Genomic DNA, 18550 nt, shown 5'->3' with positions numbered 1-18550 from the left:
AAGTCATGTGGTTTAAGAATGACATTGGCATCTTCATCGGATGTTACTGAATTTAAAAAATAGACACCCTGATAACCAGTGATTTGAGGGTGTGGGGGGGGGGGGAGTCTGCTCTAAAGGGACATTTGGTCTTGGTGGTGGTGATAACTCAACATGCATTTATCAAAACATGTAGGACTGTTTACTAATCAAGGGGGAATTTTATATTTTACTATATATCTTTTCTAAAAAAAAAATTTTTTTTTTTTAAATTCATTTGAGAGAGAGAGAGGGCACAAGCAGGGGGAGAGGCAGAGGGAGAGGGAGAAGCAGACTCCCTGCTGAGCAGAGAGCTGGATATGGGGCTCCCAGGACCTGGAGACCATAACTTTAGCTGAAGGCAGAGGGTTAACTATCTGAGCCACCCAGGTGTCCCTTTACTCTATATCTTAAAGAAGAAAAAAGAATAACAGTAATTTAAAAATAATAATAATAGGGGCACCTGGTGGCTCAGTGGGTTAAGCCTCTGCCTTCGGCTCAGGTCATGATCTCAGGGTCCTGGGATCGAGCCCCACATCGGGCTCTCTGCTCAGCAGGGAGCCTGCTTCCTCCTCTCTCTGCTCGCCTCTCTGCTTACTCGTGATCTCTCTCTGTCAAATAAATAAATCTTTAAATAATAATAATAATAAGTAAAATGGATATAGTTATTTTTTTTTTAATTCCGTAATTTCTCTATGCCATTCTTAAACTTTGGGGATAAAAAGATGAAGTTCTAATCTTTGTGGAAGTTACATTGTAAGAAAGGGTGATTAAAAAAAATGAAGAAAACAGATATGGTAATAGATTAGGGTATGGGTGTTGGAGCTGTGGGGGACCACTGTAATTAGGAAAGGTCCCTGTGGTGATGTTTGAGGTGTAGCCTAATTGTCCAGAAGCCACCCAAAAATAATGTGAGGGAGGAGAACTATAATAAGTGGGAGCCGTTTTTGCAGAAGCCCCTGGGGAATCAAGCTGGGCAGATTCCGGGGACTCACAGCAAACACACACATACATTCACACACTATTTTGATGTGTGTGGTAGGGAAAAGAAGGTGGCAATATATGTAAAGACCAGAGCACATACTCGTTCTAGAAAATTCTGCTAGACCTCTCCTCTGATACAGGGAGGATACTGCAGAAAGGGTGAGTGAATTATGTAAGGTCACAGTTTTAGGGAGCCAGTCATTCAGTACAACAAACTAGTTTTTCATAATTATTCTGATCTTTGGGTCCATAAGTAGTGGGCCTGGATATATGGTTTTTCATAGGATGTAGGAACTGGATATTGCTAATGGTCCCATTATTTCTCTCTCTCTTTCTCTCTCTCTCTATCTAATTATCTATCTGCCTATAACCTGAGTCAAGGGCCGATGCTTGACTGACGGAGCCACCCAGGTGCCCCAAGGAAATTCATTCTTCCTCACTGCTGCTGCTCTCACACCCCCACCTCCAAGAATGTGCAAAGGGACATCTTGTAGCAATGACAGGTCATCGCTGGTCCAAGTATGTGTGACCCCTCAGATTTTTCTAGCACAGCAGAACTGGTCTCGCAGGTCACATTTTAAGGTTTTTGAGGAAACTCTGCACTGTTTTCCATAGTGGCTGCACTCATTTCCATTGCCAAGAACAGTGCACAACGGCTCCCTTTTCTCCATATCCTCACCAAAAATTATCATTCTTGCTAGGTCATTCCAACAGGCAAAATCTCCTTGTAGTTTTAATTTGCATTTCCCTGATAATTAGTGATGTTGAACATCTTTTAATGTACCTGTTGGTCATCTTTATGTCTTCTTTGGGGGAACAAAAAAAGTTTGTTCAGATCCTCTGTCCACCTTGTAAAAAATCCATTGCTTGTTATACAAGCTCTTTTTTTGTTTGCTTTATAGGAGTTCTTTATATATTTTGGACATTAACCCCCTTCAGATAATCTGCAAATATTTTTTCCCATCCTGTAGGTTGCTGGTTTCCTTTGCAGAAACTTAGTTTGATGTTGTCCCACTTGTTGATTTTTTTCTTTTGTTGCCTTTGCTTTCGGTGTCAACTAAAAACCTTACTGCAACTGATATCAAGGAGTACACCACCTGTGTTCCCCACCCCCACCCCCAGGAGTTTCATAGTTTCAGGCCTTACATTCAAGTCTTGATTTTTTTACATTAACTTCTGTGTGTAGTATTAGATAGTATTGTCATTGATTTCCAAGTGCTTGTCCAGTTTCCCCAAGACCATGTATTAAAGAGATGGTCCTTTCCTCATTGCACATTCTTGCCTCCCTTGTCATAAATTAACCATAGAAATGTGGGTTTATTTCTGTGCGTTCTTCTCTGTTACATAGATCTAAGTCTGTTTTAATGTCAAATTCATACTGTTTTTATTACTATACCTTTGTGGTATAGTTTGAAGTCAAGGGGTTTGATGACTCAAACTTTGTTCTTCTTAAAATTGCTTTGGTCATTAAGAATTTTTTGAAATTCCAAACAAATTTTAGGATTGTTAATATCCGTGAAAAATGCTGCAGGGATTTTGATGGGGATTGCATTGAATCTGTAGAATGCATTGAGTAATATGGACACTATAACAATATTCTTCCAGTCCATGAGCACAGATCTTTCTGTTTGGGTCTTCTTTTTTCTTTCATCAATGTCTTAGATTTGAACATAGTTTTTTTAATATGCTTGGTGAAATTTATTCCTGGGCGTCTTATTATTTTGGTTGCAATTGCAGATTGGATTGTTACTTTCTCTTTCTGACAATTTGTTCTAGTGTATAAAAATGCAAAAAATTATCAGAGAAAGACAACTATCATATGATCTCCCTGATATGAGAAAGTGGAGATGCAACATGGGGGGATTGGGGGGTAGGGAAGGAAAAAATGAAACAAGATGGGATCGGGAGGGAGACAAAGCATAAGAGACTCAATCTCACAAAACAAACTGAGGGTTGCTGGGGGTCGGGGGGGGTTGGGAGGGGGGTTGGGGTGATGGACATTGGGGAGGGTGTGTGCTATGGTGAGTGCTGTGAATGTGTAAACCTGGCGATTCACAGACCTGTACCCCTGGGGATAAAAATACATTATATGTTTATAAAAGAAAATGTTAAAAAGAAAAAATGCAAAAAATTTCTTTTTGCAACAGGTTTTCTTTCTATATTTCTTTTGTATCCTGAAACTTCACGAAATTAATTTATTCTGTTTTTTTGGTGAAGTCTTTAGGGTTTTCTTTATATAATATGTAACCTATAAGTGGGGACATTTTTACTTCTTCTTTTCCAATTTGGATGCCCTTTATCTTTTTCTTGCTATTTGCTCTAGCTAGAACTTCTAATACTGTGTTGGATAAAAGCGACACCAGTTGGCATCCTTGTCATGTTCCTGATCTTAGGAAAAATACTAAGCTTTAAACTGTCATGTATGATGTTAGCTACGGACTTGTCACATGTGTCCTTTATTACATTGAAGTATGGTTCCATTTTATTGAGAATTTTTTTCATAAATGGTTGTTGACTTTTGTCAAATGCGTTTTCTACACCTACTAAGATGATTCTATGATTTTCATCCTTCCTTGTTTTAATGTGGGGCATCACATTGATTTTGTGGATTTTGAACTATGCTGCATACCCAGAATAAATCCCACTCGCTCATAGTGTATGGTTCTTTTAAACAATTACTTTAAATGTGGGAATTCCTCAACACTACTTTCAAATCCTCTCATTTTCTTTGCCTATGAAGTCACAGATATGTTCATATATTTAATGATGAGCTACAAATTCTTATAAATTAATAAACCTAGCTCACATCTCTCCTAGGATCTGCATATTTGAAATATCCAATTCAGCTTTCAAAAGCACCTTTAACCATACATGTATACATATAATTTATGTACATATACACATATATTATGCATATAACATGCATATACACACATGCACATATACGAGGCTGGAGACACCATACTTCCTGATATGTATATGTGTACTATATAATATGCATATATAATAGCAACATACATATATGGCACATATTAGATGTGTATTAACACATGTACATATATGTGAGATCACATGCATGTTTATGTACACTCCCAGAAACATGAAGTCTCTGTCTGTTGTCTGTGCACTCTTCCTCTGCAAGACTTCTCCGGCTTAGAGTATGGCGTCACCAGCTCTCTCCCAGTGGAAACGTCCCTCACATCTCCATTACCATTTTATATTAACATATCTTCTGTAGGTCTACTTTATATATCTTCTAGTCCAAACCATGAGATGGTCACATCCAGTTTATTACAATAGCCATCCGAAACATTCCAAACACACAGTCTCTATCTCCCACCTCCAAATCCCTCATTTTTGCCGCGAAATGGGTCCTTCCAAACATAATTGCACCTTGTTCCCTTCCCTTCTTGCCTGTATGAAATTGCTTTCCACTGTGGCTAACATGAAGGCAGCAATCACTAGAAATGGCCTACGAGCTACACTGTCCACCAAGATGTCTTCAATTTGGGGGTTCCAACCACCCTGCCATTTCTTGGCACTTACCTGGCATCTCCCACAGTGGGTCAGCTCAGCGTGGATTTGCCTCTACCTGGAATACTTCTGTCCTTCTCATCCGGGTGCATGCCTGTCGTCTCTCACATCTCCGTTCAACCACAGGTCAACCCTACAGCCTTATTCCCTACCCCTTGTAGCATTATTCACCAGTGCAGTCGTGAAGTATTTACAATTTTACAAAACTATTTCATTAATACTCTTTTTTATCTTAAGATTGTGAGTAGCAGGGGTGCCTGGGTGGCTCAGTGGATTAAGCCGCTGCCTTCGGCTCAGGTCATGATCTCAGGGTCCTGGGATCGAGCCCCGCATCAGGCTCTCTGCTCCGTGGGGAGCCTGCTTCCTCCTCTCTCTCTGCCTGCCTCTCTGCCTACTTGTGATCTCTCTCTGTCAAATAAATAAATAAAATCTTTAAAAAAAAAAAAAAAAAAAAGATTGTGAGTACCAAAGGGAGAGAAGCCAGGTCTGGTTTTGGCTTTACTATATATCATCTGATATTAGCCCAGGGACATATTTAGTACAGTGGTTCCATAGGGTTTTGTTGTTGTTGTTGAAGTACAACTAACATATAATGTGTTATGAGTCACAGGCATACGATGTAGTGATTGGACAGTCCTGTACATTACTCCGTGATCACCGTGATAACTGTAGTCACCATCTGTCACCAGATAACGTTATTACCGTGTTACTCGTTATATTTCATATGCTGTATTTTTCATCTCCATGAGTCATTTTATTACTGGAAGTTTGTACCTCATAATCCTCTTTCTTTTACCCAATCCCTCCACCCACCTCCCATCTGGCAAACGCTACTTTGTCTTCTGTCCCTTAGAGTCTGGTTTGTTTGTTCGTTTGTTCATCTGTTTTGTTTTTTAGATTCCACGGATGAGTGAAATCCTATGAAATTTATCTTTCTCTGACTTATTTCACTTGGCATAATATACTCCAGGCCCTATTATTTTTAATAAGTGAATGAATAAATAACGCATATTTAGGATTTTAGCTTTAGAGGCATTTGACAACCCCTTGTCTGTTCTGTTTCTCTGGGTTTGACAGTTTTAGATCCACATTTATGTGTGAGCCACGGTATTTGTCTCTGACGTAATTTCACCTAGTGTAACGCCTTCAGGATCCACCCCTGCAGAAGGAGATGTCATGCTGTCCTTCTTTTGTGCGGCTGAAGCTAGATGGCTTGTTGACGGAGGCAGTGGGTTGGGGGTGACGGCAAGAGGTAAAGGTGGTTGAAAGTTTTTTTGAAAAGCCATCCAATTATAAGATAATGAAGTCCTGGGGATATAGTGTACAGCCCGGTGACTACAGTTACCTATACTGTGCGGTATACTTGAAATTCGTGAAAAGAGACCTTGAAGTTTCTCATCATAAGAAAAACAAAGTTATATCCATGTGAGGCGACCGATGTTGACTTATTCTGGTAATCATTTTGCAATTTATGCAAATACCATCAAATCACTACATTGTGCACCTTAAACGAATACATTATATGCTGATTATGTCTCAGTAAGACTGGGGGAAACTATTTGAGTGCTCCACAAAATCTCTCAAAAATAATATTAATTAATATAAATGGCAAATAATTCAATATGATTTCACATGTTTCACATGATTCGAGCTGACTTGTATGGGTTGATTCTTCATAAACATGGTCAGTTCAGCATCATGAACTCTCTTCCAATTCACGTGCCTGTTTGTGCACCATAGGATGGACAGCCACGGCCCTGGATGTAGACTTCACATTGTATCCCACACGGTCTTGTAACATGCATGAAAATGCTGTTTTTCAATGAATGAACAAGCACAGTTTTGTGTCAATGTTAAAATACTGCTGTTACCCAGGATAGGTGAACATCACCCAAGTGTGAGAGATGACCCAAACCTCTAAGAAAGGCATGGCATCAAGAATGCCAAGATGATAGCCGCAGAGGCCACGCTCCCTGCTTGAGTGCTAACCGTGGTTATCAGAGTGGCAGGATGCGGCTTGTTATGGGCTGAATTGTGCCTCCTCAATAATCCACATGGCAAAGTCCCAACCCTTAATACCTTCAAAAGTGACCAGATTTGGAGATAGTTTTGAAAAAGATAACTAAGTTAAAATGGGTTTTTGGGGGGTAGGCTCCAGCCAATTTGACTAGTGTCCTTAGAAGAAACCAGAAGTAGGACTCCAGGAAGACATAAGGGGAAGAGGAATCCCAGAGAGAGGACCCACGAGATTCCAACTTTGCGGATTCCTCAATCCCTGTCTTCCAGAAGGAAGATAGTACTTTTCTGTTTACCAAGATAATTATCTTACTATATTAAGATAATACATATTTTCTACTACAAAATACATCTCTGTTATTTAAGCCACACCGTTGTTTGCGGAGGTATCTGGAATGCGCTAATACACATATCGGTAAGACCTATGCTGCGATGACTCCATGCAGCATCAAGCTGTATCTCGCTCGATTCCAGGAACCCGAGGCCTGCGATATGTTTGGGATGCACAACGCTGATTCCTTCCTTTGTTAGGTCGTCCTTTATTTTTTTGCTCTTCAAGTGCATGATTGTATTATGCACATATGTTTTTCACTCCCAGTATCGGACTCATGCCCCAGAACCCTGTAGAATATTGACTTACAAACGTTTTTCTTTCATAATCAGTAGAGACTTGTCTCCGAATGAAATTACATCTGGAAGTTCAAATATTTAGAAGAAAAAATCAAAGCTAAGCTGGTCTGTTCGAGGCACGGGTGACATAAACCTGTAGTGTGTTGTATTAGGATTCTCCGGAGAAGCAGTCAACAGGATGTGTACGTGTATCGACAATGACTAATTTTAAAGAATTAGTCTAGCAGAGTAGGCCAGCCTGTTGGACATGCAGAGAAGAAATACGCATTGGGGTGGGAGACAGGCAAGGATAATATTAATAATAAATACCTGAGTATCACAGGCATGATATATAAATTTGAAACATTGTCTATACCCATGTGTGCATTTTCTAAAGGGCAGGAAAACAGCTAGTTCCATGAGGTTGGAACAAGGCTTGTGGGACTATAATTTCCTAAGCCAACGGTAAAGGGAGCACTGCTTTATTTTTTGTTTCGTTCTGTTTTGTTTTGTTTTTGCCTGCAAAGGATGCGAACAGACCAAAGACAGAGCTGATGAGTGGGAGTTCTCCATCTAGAATTGTAAGGAGAGGGGCAGGTGCTTTCAGCACACATTATTCTTTTCACCCAAGAAAAGGCACCCCCATACCTACATATGAAAGTATTTTCTCACAGTCCATAGAAAATTCCACATATCCTAGACTTCCTGTTAAGACTTTTAAACTACCTTGTCAATCATTTCAAACAACATTATTTGTAATGGTATCTTGGGGAGGTTCACTATGTTGTTTTTAAATTTTTTCAATGTCCTCAAGACCTCAAATCTTGCTTCTGCCGTTTGGCATTATCTCCCAGGGGTGCATCTCTGCTCTTAGAAACACATGCCGGTTGGGACTGAGGCAGTCATTTGAGATCAAAGTTCATGCTACTTCAATGTCTCTGACCCTGCAGTGGCTGAATATAGCTCCAGCCTGGGGCTCCGACGTAGAAATGAGTGCTGGCTGCAATCTCGTTTTCTTCTATTACAAAGATTCATCTTTATGTCGAAAGGATATTTCTAAGGGTTAAGTAAGTTTTCTCCATGCACATCCATACTGGAATAACTGGCCAGTGTTTTCTTTGACCACAGACCATGGGACTGTTGGAAGGGAACTGTATCCTTCATGGGCATACCTTTCATATGTATACTTAATAAGAATGAGAATCTGCTAAGTGATAGCTATCTTCCTATCTTTAACTCTTTATCAAGTTAAACCCTCAAGGACCTAATTTCACCCAACCTCACCCCAAGAAAGGAGTAACTTCATGTAAAGTAACTGATGAAGGACTGGTATCAGTTTTGTTTTCTCTTACAGGACCTTTTATTCATGACAACATCAGTATACTGACATTTAAGTATCTCATGAATGAGAACCTCAAAGCATCATTTTGACCAAATTATATAAAATGGCCAATATGTTGAGGAACTTTCCAGAACGCTCCGTGAGACACAGAGGAGTGGCGGCTACCCGAGCTGCGCCCAGCAACACGCTCCTTCCCGCTCCCCCACATCGGCCTCGGCCCTCTCACCGGCTGTAGAAAATGGTGAAAGAAACCACTTACTATGATGTTTTGGGGGTCAAACCTCATGCCACCCAAGAAGAACTGAAAAAGGCCTACAGGAAACTGGCCTTGAAGTACCACCCTGTTAAGAATCCAAATGAAGGAGAGAAGTTTAAACAGATTTCTCAAGCTTATGAAGTGCTCTCTGATGCAAAGAAAAGGGAATTATATGACAAAGGAGGGGAACAGGCAGTTAAAGAAGGTGGAGCTGGTGGTGGTTTTGGCTCCCCCATGGACATCTTTGATATGTTTTTTGGAGGAGGAAGAATGCAGAGAGAAAGGAGAGGTAAAAATGTTGTGTATCAGCTCTGAGTAACCTTAGAAGATTTATACAATGGTGCAACAAGAAAACTAGCCCTGCAAAAGAATGTGATTTGCAATAAACGTGAAGGCCGAGGTGGTAAGAAAGGAGCAGTTGAGTGTTGTCCCAATCGCCGAGGTACTGGAATGCAAATAAGAATTCATCAGATAGGACCTGGCATGGTTCAGCAAATTCAGTCTGTGTGCATGGAGTGCCAGGGTCATGGGGAACGGATCAGTCCGAAAGATAGATGTAAAAGCTGCAATGGAAGGAAGATAGTCCGAGAGAAGAAGATTCTAGAAGTTCATATTGACAAAGGCATGAAAGATGGCCAGAAGATAACATTCCATGGTGAAGGAGACCAAGAACCAGGACTGGAACCAGGAGATATTATCATTGTTTTAGATCAGAAGGACCATGCTGTTTTTACCCGGCGAGGAGAAGACCTTTTCATGTGTATGGACATACAGCTGGTTGAAGCCCTGTGCGGTTTTCAAAAGCCAGTATCTACTCTTGACAACCGAACCATCGTCATGACCTCTCATCCAGGTCAAACTGTCAAGCATGGAGATATCAAGTGCGTGCTAAATGAAGGCATGCCAATTTATCGTAGACCATATGAGAAGGGTCGCCTCATCATCGAATTTAAGGTAAACTTTCCTGAGAATGGCTTTCTGTCTCCTGATAAACTCTCTTTGCTGGAAAAACTCCTACCTGAGAGGAAGGAAGCAGAAGAGACTGATGAAATGGACCAGACTGGTGGACTTTGATCCAAATCAGGAAAGACCGTGCCATTACAATGGGGAAGCATATGAGGATGATGACCATCATCCCAGGGGTGGTGCTCAGTGTCAGACTCTTACTGGGGCCAGTGAATAACACTGCTGGCATTTTATGTGCAGTAGTGAATGAGTGAAGGACTATAATCATAGCTCATTACTTGCCATTGTTTTTGTTTTAATATTCAACTATAGTAGTGTTTTAAAAGTTAAATGAAGAATAAACTCAAATATAAAAGCTCAAATAAATGGCCAATAGGTTAATATTAGAACCTTTGGTTTTTATGGGACTATTTAAAAGGTGATAAGAATAAAATTTCCCAGATTGCAGAGTTAAAAAAATACATTTTACCTTTTGTTTTGTTTTGTTCTGCACAAATTTCACTCCCTCCTGACAGGCTTTTAATCTGCTTATTTCTAAGTTGTAATCATAACTGAACCAAGGTTTTTGTGGAACACCACTTGTTTCATGTAGTGAGTGTGTAATTGGGTTTAAGTTAGATATCACTTAGTTCAGTACATAGGAATTACTTCACTGTTCTCAGACCTAGCTCTAGTCTTTCTAAATCACTCCAGACAAGTTCTTTCCCCAAGGAGGGGAGGGGGTTGAAACCATGTACAAATCAGCAATGTACTGAATAATGCCCCGGTCATCTAATTTGGAGATTGGAGGTTGCTGCTTTGGAGAAACTCTGTCCCTTGGGAAGATATCTTTGCATTCAGGTGTTGGGAATTCCCACAAGGATCTGGATGCACTCCCACACATCTTCCTAAGGGGAGACCCCCAAACTGGCAAGCAGGTTTTGTAACTACATGGGGAGGATGATTGGAAAGAATACAGATCAATGGATAACAGTATCTAAATTTGACATAGCACACAGATGGTGTAAGCATAACATTTCCAACTAAACTCTTAATGTCTGGTGGTCAAAGAAGAAACCTATGGCTTCTGAACCATTTGTCCTGCCTTTTGAGGAAGCTTTCTTTCCCTGTCTTTCAAGGGGACACAAACACGGCCACATTATTTTAGCTATCGACTCAGTGCCGGCGCCACAAGACTGGACAAGAGCCAACTACAACACGGCTAGTTGCTGTTCAAAGTTGTCTAACTACACCATGTGGTAAAGAAAATCTTTCCAATGTGTTTTAAAGAAATCATTGTCCAAAGCTCTATCAACTTGATGACAAACATTTGTTACCACTTGCAGAACGTAAAAATGCTTATCCATTGCAAGTCACTCTAGATATGAAGGTGAGAAAGGTTTTGTTAAAATAGAAACATAAGATATACCATTTAGAAAAAACTGATAGTTATGATACAAAAATATAAAATAATTATAACAAAGAGTTGAACAAGTTATTTTCAATGCCAATGAAATGTTCTTCTAGATAAAATTGCCCAGATGCTGAGAACAGTACTTTTATAGAGACCAGAACCAAATAAAAATTAATGCTGTAACAGCACAATGCAAATATGGAAAACACAAGAATATTGTGATTAATATTTTCTGATAAATTACTGTGATTATTTACTTTCCTAAGAAACTTAATGAAATTTACTATTAGCTACCCACCCCCCCAGTGAAACTGCTTTTGAAGCCATCAGAAAGGTTCAAATATCATCAAACTGAAAGTCCTCTCCTCAATAGTTATGATGTTGATTTAATAACTGATACTTTCATTTTGAATATAAAATATTACCTGAGCTTCCCAATGAGCAATAACAACTTAAGTATCTAATTCATTGAAGGAACGCTCAATTCTTATTTCTGTTACTTATGCAATATGGTTTTTCTTCTCTAAATATTGGTTTCTGCTTTCCTCTATACCACTAGAGATAGGTTGCCATGTTATCCTTAGTGAAAGGGTATTTCAAACCTGAGTCAGATAAAAAATTAAAATCAGGATTCTATTCTAGAGAGCAGAAGCCCATCAATGCTTTAGTCCCGTTTTTGTTTCCTTTTGAAACACAGTCAGGAATCTGTGGTGTTCAAGGTCCTTCAGTCTCAATTTCCTTGCAAGTACTTGAAATCTTTGACTCTTTCAAATACCCATATTGTTGTGGCTGGGCTTTTTAAATTTTTTTTTTTCATCTTAGCATGCTTTTACTTCAGAAATATAAATAAGAAAAAGTTAAGAAAAAAATAATACTGTGCAGGAGAAAAAAATGACTAGGGATTTAGAATAAGAAAAAAATCCTTTTATAACAATAATTTACAAATAATGAATTTCAGTTAAGGACTACTACAAACTGACTTAATTTTGAAAATATAAATAAAAGAGGGAAAATAACTATTTTTAAAGAGGAGTTTAATAAAATATTTTTAAGAAGCGACATCATTTTGATTTTAAATTAAGAGGAAGCTAATTCAGTGTGCTCAGAGAAAGGACCTCAGGCAAGGTCGGAACACAGAGCGTGGATTCAGATGAGGACAGCACCTTTGCCCATTTGACTTGGCTGGCGTAACTGCATTTCCATTTCCTCAGGTGACCCCAAAGTTACCACTTCCCTACCTTTACATAATACAGTTTCTACACAAGCCTGTCGGTGCCAAGATGCCACAGTGCATGACCGTACAGAGAGCCACAGAGTTAAAATCATCTGTTAATGTGGGACATGGCAACACAAAGAAACCTAATAAACTCTACCAATTCATCACAGCCAAAATATAGAGTATTTTCATGTTTCAATATTTCTTGATTACTAAACTGTACAGCTTTAATTGAAGCTGCTATCCTTAACTGAAGATGCTATCTTCGTGAGAAAGCCATCGGAAACCTCATACCTCTTATCCCACAGCACCCCTGTGAGTGGACAGAACTGTCACAAGGGGCACTCTCCATCTGATAACAGTATTCTGAAACCGAGTTTCTCTCTCTCAATCACAAATGCGTTAGCTTTCTAAACATTTTTGTCAGTAGAGATCGTACTTGTCATACACCCATTTTGAAGGAAATCCGTGAATTGCGCAATGTAATGAAAATGGCTCGATAATAAAGAGCACATTTAGGATGTTCTGCTATTGCAGTGAGCACAGAGGAGGGTTAAAATATCATTTTCCTCCAGCCTGTTCTTTAAAATGAGCTTTTAACTATCCACACTGTATGTTTTAATAGCTTAATAACATATTTATAAGGAATCCCCTGGATCTTTTCTTATGGAATTCTAGTGTGCTTTTGGTCATTGTTAGGGCAATTCCAAGAATCCTTGTTTGCATCACAAAGACAAGCTTGCAAGTGCTGTTAATAATTCCAGAAGGAGACAGATGGAGCCAAATGAATGCAACATGCTGCATCCCTCCAGGGTCAGCCCCCCTGAGGATCAGAAATAACTAATAACAACATTCTCTCAAAATGTTTCGTTTCTTTTAACTTCTCACATGCTTTTATGAAAAAATGATCACTCATCAATGTGCACTCTCCAGACAGACTGGTTTTCTTCTCAATTGTGAAAGCATTTGTGAAATAATATTTAACTTCTAATTCTCAGTGGTATGAGATATTCAGTATTCGATGACTTCCTTCTGGCAGTTCCATGACCCAGGTCTCGATCTCAAACCAGGCTCCCTTCAGAGCCAACCAGGCTCCCTTCAGAGCCAACAGGCAGAAATTCTTTGTGTGGTATCACTGCCCATTTGTTGACTGTCCTGATATAAACTCGCCCTGGAAAGAGTTTTAGGAACAAAGAATTTCAGGGAGAAGCAGGATATAGATTTTAGTAGCATAGCCAACTTCAATGAAGAAACTCCGAAAATTGCCATTAGGCATTCATGGAAGGAGAGCTTACTAGCCCCTAATCATTTTATTTCAATTAGCATTTGTACTGGTGCGTCTGTCTATTCATCTTGAGACTATGTGCTCTGAAACAGTTATCACATTTGAATAAACCCAAAATTGAGCAGAATTGGGAGGAATTTTCAGACTCATTATCTCACTCTGATCTGAATATGAATGGCTATGCACTTTGATATTGACCATGGTAGTGAATTAAATTATTTTATATCAGAGCTTTTTTTTAACTCCAGTTCTTCAACAGATACTTATTAAGTGCCTTCTACTTGCCAAGACGGCTTTGAAGTATTAAGGAGGTAACAGTCTTCAAAACACCGTGATGCTCCCTTGCATAGAGCTCAGAACTTAGAGCACGATCCTCCTGTGAAAGAATTTGTGGGAATCCATAGAATCACACTGAATGGAAGAAGCAGAGACTTGTAAGAAGGTCTGATCTGGGCTTAGAATGCAGCAAATGATTCTTGGGGGGAGCAGCCTCTGAGCTGAGGTTTGAAAGGCTCATGGTTAGCTACAGGGTCTGCAGAGGTGACGGTTCAGCTTGCCAAAAAGACAGGTGCTCTCCTAAGTGATCACTGAGCTCATCCGTGCTCCAACCATGCGTCCTCACTTTTGTCACAGTGTTTTTCATTACTTGACCTCAAGCCCTGCTTGTTCCTCTTTATTATCAGTCTTGATGGAAGTGAAGCTCTAAAATATACGGACTCAGGTGAAACTACAGAAATTGTTCTCCCTCATTTCACAATTGATAAAATGGGCACAAAAATTAAAATGATTTGTTGAAAGTCAACACAAATAGTTGTTAGCAGAGGTAGGTTTGGAATCTAATTATCTTGGTAAAAAGGAGAAGGGAGTTGGGGAAAATCTTAGAGGGAGACAAACCATGAAAGACTGTGGACTCTGAGAAACAAACTGAGGGTTTTGGATGGGAGAGGGGTGGAGGGTGGTGGGTATTAAGGAGGGCACGGATTGCATGGAGCACTGGGTCTGGTGCATAAACAATGAATGCTGGAACACTGAAAGGAAATAAAATAAAATGGAAAAAAAAAGGGAAAACAAACCAAAAAATGAACTAAACTTTTTTTGCATAGATCGTTTTCTTAAAAAAAAAAAATCTTAAAGTTTTCAATAGGTCTGTTTAGATAGATGTGTTCATGTGGGTGACTTCTAAATTAATCTTCATAGACTAGGCAGAGCTGCTCCTTAAAAAAAAAAGTATTCAGGGGTCAAATGAATTTTTGGAAATCATTCATTTAAGAAGCTACCGCATGATCAAATTCTATTAAAAATTCTGGAAAAGATGCTACAGAAAACTGAATTTTTAGCCCAATATTTCTTGAGCCTATTTGATTCCAATATACGTATTGCATAGAACACCTCAGTTCTTCATTCTTTATATGTTTATTCAGCAGCTATTATGTGTCAGTCACTATTCTAAATACTTGAGGTCACAGCAAGGGAAATCATGGCAATTCCCTAAGCTCATGCATATTCTGATGTGGGCTGGGGATAGACGACGGAACAAACAAACAAGAAGGGCAGGATGGTGGCCAGGGTTTTGCAGAGCATCTGAATTCAGAGCTGAGCTAGGGACGGACCTGTCTCAGTCTGGCTGCTAGATCAATGGCCACGGAAGGCCTCTCTGAAGGGGTGACATTTAGACTAGGTTCTGAGTAACAAGAAGGGCCAGGCAATGCAAAGATCATTGCAGACAGAGGACATTTTTATACTATAAACACTAAGGAATTGGGCTTATCACACTTGAGAAACAGAGACCAATACGGTGAAGTCCCCGGCAAGCTGGGGGCTATTGCTGTGGGCCGGGGCGTCCGTGATGTGAAATGGAATTAGAGACAAGACACAGTCTCATTGGATTTCGTAGCCAAGAGCAAGGAATTTGGTTTTAACTTGAGATGCATTACTCCAGAGGGAAAATACTCAGTCTCATTTCGATTTAGTAAAGTATTTGTGGCTAACATGGAGAAAGGGAGGCAGGAGGCCAAGAACAAAAGTGAAATACCAATAAAAAAAATACCTGAAAAAAAGGTCCACAGAAAGAGGATGACGGCTTGGACTAGAGTTGAGAAAGAAGACATAACCGTGATGGAAGAGACGCAAGAGAAATAGGTAGATGTTCTGTAGAGAGTCAGTGAGGCTTGTCATAGAAGATGTGAGAAGTGAGATAAGGAGAGAAATTGGTGCAAACTAGGGTTTGGGAAACACTGATAAAGATCAAGTTCTTTGTTCATGTGGTGTTTATAGATCGTTTTTGTTATAACTTGCATACAAGATTAGTTCCAGGCATAGAACGTAATAATTCAGCAGTTCTATACGTTACCCAGTGATCCCCACTCTAAACCTAGCTCCAACAATCTCCATACAAAGTGACTACATATTAACTATATTCCCTCTGCTATACATTGTATTCTCCTGTTTCATTTCATAACTGGAAGTTCATGTCTTTGAATCCCTTTCCCCCACTTTGCCCAACCTCCCACCCCCTTTGGCAAAGACCCAGATTGTTCTCTATGTATGAGTCTTTCTGTTTTGTTTTTTATTTCTATATATTTTTTTTGTACTCCAAGACAGAGGCTGTTGGAATCTGACAGTATGTTAATGTAATTTTCTCAAAACTGAATATTCTATGAAAATCTAACAGATTCTTAATTATAGATGCATTATAATTAAGTGAACGCCGTGACAGGTGTTCCAAACTGAAAAGAAGCACGTTGAGAAGAATCATGAGAACTTACATAGCATTATCATTTATTTTCCATGAGAGCAAAGGTGTCTTTTCTGGCCGGGGATGTGAAGAATTGTATTGTGGTTAAACTTCAGTTGTCTTTGTAAATGTTAAGTGTCTTTCAATTAGGACGTTCCCAGGTACTGCCATATGGGCTGTTCGCATCCAGTATAGAATGTAATTAAGTTCTTGGTGGCATAACTTTTTGCTCATTGATGTGGATACATCACCCACAAATTCATATAGATGGCAGGTCTTGCCAAGCATGAGAATTCCTATTTGTGTAGCAATATCAAGATACTTTATTTTCTGGTTTTAAATTGTGCTTACTATATCATTTACTTTGAGCTCTTGGGGATGGAACTCTGTGAGAACTACCACTCTGTAACACGCATTCCTGTGATTAGTGGGCCAACTTCCCCAGCTCCAAAATCTGCATAACCGGCAACACTTCATAGGGCAGTCTTCTCGTAGTCAGCTATCCATTATTGTGCATTGGAGAAATACAAGGCTGTTGACAATATATATCCTGATAAAATTCACCACTGAGTCAATAAATTGGGTATATCTGCCTTTCAAATATGATGTTTTTATTTGAAGAGGTTTTTATAGAAAGATTAGTTCCATATGAATAGTTCATTTCATTGATGTAATTGAAATTTTATCTTGGGCTTCGATCGAGCAGAAAACATTTCAGGAATATGACAGTACCTTGGGGAAATCTAGATGTCACAGGGGAATTACAAGTTAAAAGTCTCATCGTGAATGACCAGACATGTTTTGAGCCACTAAAATATACTTAAAATGTGGGTTGTGTTTTTTTTTTCAACCAGATACAGATGATCTCTAAATACAGGTGCTACTGAAACAGGCTGTCTTTTAAGGTCTTTAATTATTCATGATTAATTATTTCTATTTATATAGAACCTTTGATTCCAGTCACCTGTGGTTTAAATATAACTTAGCAAGGCTACATGCAGTTCATTTTAGTATTGGCAGACAATTCAGGACTTATTCTGCCTGAGCTGCTATAACAAAGAACCATCAACTGGGTGGCTTATGAACCATAGAAATTTATTTCTCACAATTCTGGAGGCTGAAGTCCAAGATTGGGGAGCTAAAACGGTTGCATTCTAGCTGGGACCACCCTTCTGGTCATAGACGGTTGACTTCTCCCTATGCGAAGGGGCAAGGGTCTCTTTGGAGATTGTTCTATGAGGGCACTAATCCCATTCCTAAAACCCCCCCTCCTGCCCTCATAACCTCCCAGTGGCTCCACTTTCTGATACTATCACTTTAAGTGTTAGGATTTTCAAGTAGGACATTTATTTTATTTTTTTAACATCTTTATTTTATTTTTTCCAGTGTTCCAAGATTCATTGTTTATGCACCACACCCTCAACTAGGAAATTTAGGGGAGAGCAAACACACATGACACAGAAAGAATGAAAGGCAAGTTTGTATTCTGAAAAAACGTGGTGTTTCAAGAAGGAACAAGCATGGTTGTATTAAAGATCAAAACTGTGTTAGCAGATACAGGCTTTCATAATTATCTTCTCTACCTCAAATGTGCCAATGTTTAAGAATATGCTCATAACTGGGTTCTAATACTAAACTTTAAATTAACTTTTAAATAAATTATTAAGGGCCAAATCATAGATGGCTCATCAAACCATAAGTATATACTGCAAAGAGATACGGGACTCCGATGTAGGATCCCAGAGAAGGAAAAAGAGGCAAACAGCTTGATTGACCCAGAAGCAGACTTTAACCCACTGGGAAAGATTCCAGGCAGCCCAGAGGATGTGTTTTAAGGCTTATGTTAGAGATCAGAAGACAAGATATCTGAAATGGTAAATCTGGAGTAGTTTTATTGTCCCCTTACCTCTAAGATATAAAAGGACAGCCTTCAGTACAAAGGAAAGAAGAGCCCACCTATCAGAAAGGACTATCCTCGCTTAAAAATTGTCTTAGCATCAAAGTCTTTAATTAGCAGTCATTTCCCTTGGAAATTTTTTCAGAATCTGCATCTTAGGCCGATTTTAAATAGAAATAATTCTTGTGATTCATTTCAAGCCCCAGAGTCAGACAATCTCAACTTCCTTTGTGACCTGAAGTAGTGGCTTCTTTGCACGAGCTCTGCTTGGGTTAACCCCAGGCAGAATGTCTTCTCTCT

At 39.3% G+C, this 18550-nt stretch overlaps 1 protein-coding gene and 1 pseudogene across 1 annotated transcript in view; one reads left to right on the top strand and one right to left on the bottom strand.

Annotated features, from left to right (window-relative positions):
* The window catches only part of CSMD1 (CUB and Sushi multiple domains 1), a 2021046-nt gene that overhangs the window by 865042 nt on the left and 1137454 nt on the right, over positions 1 to 18550 (bottom strand). The window lies entirely within an intron of this gene.
* Positions 8695 to 9833, top strand: LOC123937019 (annotated as a pseudogene).

Source organism: Meles meles, chromosome 2 (genome assembly GCF_922984935.1).
Source record: "Meles meles chromosome 2, mMelMel3.1 paternal haplotype, whole genome shotgun sequence".
Classification (NCBI taxonomy): domain Eukaryota; kingdom Metazoa; phylum Chordata; class Mammalia; order Carnivora; family Mustelidae; genus Meles; species Meles meles.
This window is presented reverse-complemented; position numbering and strand designations above follow the sequence as displayed.